Genomic DNA, 3,139 nt, shown 5'->3' on the forward strand with positions numbered 1-3,139 from the left:
TGTGTGTGTGTGTGTGTGTGTGTGTGTGTGTGTGTGTGTGTGTGTGTGTGTGTGTGTGTGTGCATGCGTGCGTGCGTGCGTGTGTGTGTTGGTGTGTGTGTGTGCACACATGTGTATGTGTGTGTTTGTGCATCATATCATCTAGTGGAGGAAAAGCACAATGGATTATGGATTATTTATATTACGGTAACCTACAATGTTATCATAATTTGGCCATTCCCCCATTAATTTATTAAAATGTTTTTAATTTGAGTATTTTTCTTTTACTATAATATACAGTTCGTTGGGAAAGTATTCAGACCCCTTGACTTTTTCCACATTTTGTTACGTTCCAGCCTTATTCTAAAATGGATTAAATAAATACAACATCCTTATCAATCTACACACAATACCCTATAATGACAAAGTGAAAACAGGTTTTTAGATTTTTTTTCAAATGTATTGATAACAAAAAACTGAAATACCTTATTTACATAAGTATTCAGACCCTTCGCTATCAGACTCAAAATTTAGCTCTGGTGCATCCTGTTTCCATTGATCATCCTTGAGATGTTTCTACAACTTTATTGGAGTCCACTTGTGGTAAATTCAATTGATTGGACATGATTTGGAAAGGCACACACCTGTCTATATAAAGTCCCACAGTTGACAGTGCATGTCAGATCAAAAAAACCAAGCCATGAGGTCAAAGGAATTGTCCGTAGAGCTCCCGAGACCGGTTTATGTCGAGACACAGATCTGGGGAAGGGTATCAAAACATTTTTGCAGCATTGAAGGTCCCCAAGAACACAGTGGCCTCCATCATTCTTAAATGGAAGAAGTTTGGAAGCACCAAGACTTTTCCTAAAGCTGACCGCCTGGCCAAACTGAGCATTTGGGGGAGAAGTGCCTTGGTCAGGGAGTTGACCAAGAACCTGATGGTCACTCTGACAGAGCTCCAGAGTTGCTCTGTGGAGATGGGAGAACCTTCTAGAAGGACAACCATCTCTGCAGAACTCCACCAATCAGGCCTTTATGGTAGAGTGGCCAGACAGAAGCCACTCCTCAGTAAAAGGCACATGACAGCCCGCTTGGAGTTTGCCAAAAGGCACCTAAAGACTCTCAGACCATGAGAAACAAGATTCTCTGGTCTGGTGAAACCAAGATTGAACTCTTTAGCCTGAATGCCAAGTGTCACTTCTGGAGGAAACCTGGCACCATCCCTACGGTGAAGCATGGTGGTGGCAGCATCATGCTGTAGGGATGTTCTTCAGCGGTAGGGACTGGGTTGAGGGAAAGATGAATGGAGCAAAGTACAGAGAGATCTTTGATGAATATATTCCATTCACCCAGCTCAATGTAACATTGATAGGTTTAGGCTCCTACATGATACATATTTTCCCTGTACCCATCATGAGGTTGCTACAACCTAGCCTATGAATTAAAGTTTACAATGTAGGTGCACAGGTCGAGATACATTTTTGTAATCAAGTTGACAGACAGTGACACATTCAATACCAACTTGTACACTCTTTACACTCTTGCCTGCATCTAGCTTATCTAAAGTGTAATCAGTAGTCCAACAGTTGCAAACGAGCATTTCTATTGGACAAATTCAAGTTTGTTAATCCCAGTTTTGTTCCGTTTGCTTCCATTTAAGATTTGTTTTTCAACAGAATCGGCTGAATGAATACACCCCTGATCAAACGCAAACACAGTTCATTTTCATAGCAGTCAGATTGTTGTATAATTCCTTCTGGCATCTACGTACTCTCCTCGTCTCACCTTTCCCTTCACTTGTGGACTTCAGTGCACAACACATCAGCTGTCTGTGACCAGGCGGAAAAACCTTTCCAATCCAATCCTTCATATCATAACCGCTAACTGCTACACACAGTCTAAATCATTGTCACCATATTAGCTAATGTCAAGTCAACAACATAGCTTCTAGAACTAGCACTGTAGTAAACCCGCTACAATCATGCAGTACAGTGTACAGTTAGCAGCAAGCAGTTTAGCAGTTACACCGGCAGGCCACGGTGGCAATAAATGAATCAAACCAAACGCTTACCTTGATTTTTGAAGAAATGAATTAGTTCGTAACTGTTCAACTATTATCTTTGGCTCTCTTTGAGTGAACTACTCACCACATTTTATGCACTGCAGTGCTAGCCAGCTATAGCTTATGCTTTCAATACTAGACTAATTCTCTGATCCTTTGATTGGGTGGACAACATGTCAGTTCATGCTGCAAGAGCTCTGATAGGTTGGAGGACGTCCTGCAGAAGTTGTCATAATTACTGTGTAAGTCTATGGAAGGGGGTGAGCCTCCTAGGTTTTGTATTGAAATCAATGTACCCAGAGGAGGATGGAAGCTAGCTGTCCTCCGGCTTATACCATGGTGCTACCCTACAGAGTGCTGCTGAGGCTAATGTAGACCTTCAATGAAAATAGTGTATTTTAATCAATTATTTGGTGACGTGAATATTTTAGTATAGTTTTATCTAAAAAGGATAGCATTTTTAATGTTTCACAATTTTTTATTTTATGAAATTCACTGAGGAGGATGGTCCTCCACTTCCTCCTCTGAGGAGCCTCCACTGACTTACAGTCACGCATGCTTACATTTTGCAATTCAGCCATTTCACCCCCCCCCCCCATTATAAAAAATAAATAACAAAATATTGAAGTATTTTATTTTATTAGAGTAAATAGGAATAACAAGAAGAGAATGAATCATACAGGACGATGGGTCAGATTCAAACCAACGTCCACTCTGGTTCCATTATGGTCTATAGGTGGCAGCACTAACCTCTACATGTATCATACAGGACGACGGGTCAGATTCAAACCAACGTCCACTCTGGTTCCATTATGGTCTATAGGTGGCAGCACTAACCTCTACATGTATCATACAGGACGACGGGTCAGATTCAAACCAACGTCCACTCTGGTTCCATTATGGTCTATAGGTGGCAGCACTAACCTCTACATGTATCATACAGGACGACGGGTCAGATTCAAACCAACGTCCACTCTGGTTCCATTATGGTCTATAGGTGGCAGCACTAACCACTACATTCTGCTCATTTAGCAGACACTGTGACACTGACAAATCAACACAGATATGTATTGTTGTTGATGTTGATGTCGTGCTGTG

General features: G+C 41.4%; 1 protein-coding gene across 1 annotated transcript in view; it reads right to left on the reverse strand.

Annotated features, from left to right (window-relative positions):
- Positions 1-2,663: 2,663 nt before the first annotated feature.
- LOC123730761 (troponin I, fast skeletal muscle-like) overlaps positions 2,664-3,139 on the reverse strand; it is a 6,346-nt gene continuing 5,870 nt past the window's right edge. Inside the window, exon 7 of the mRNA XM_045708481.2 lies at positions 2,664-3,139. This exon is cut by the window's right edge and continues 481 nt beyond it. The gene's annotated coding sequence lies outside the window, so the exon portion shown is untranslated.

The sequence above is a fragment of the Salmo salar genome, chromosome 26, assembly GCF_965601325.2.
Source record: "Salmo salar chromosome 26, fSalSal1, whole genome shotgun sequence".
NCBI lineage: Eukaryota > Metazoa > Chordata > Actinopteri > Salmoniformes > Salmonidae > Salmo > Salmo salar.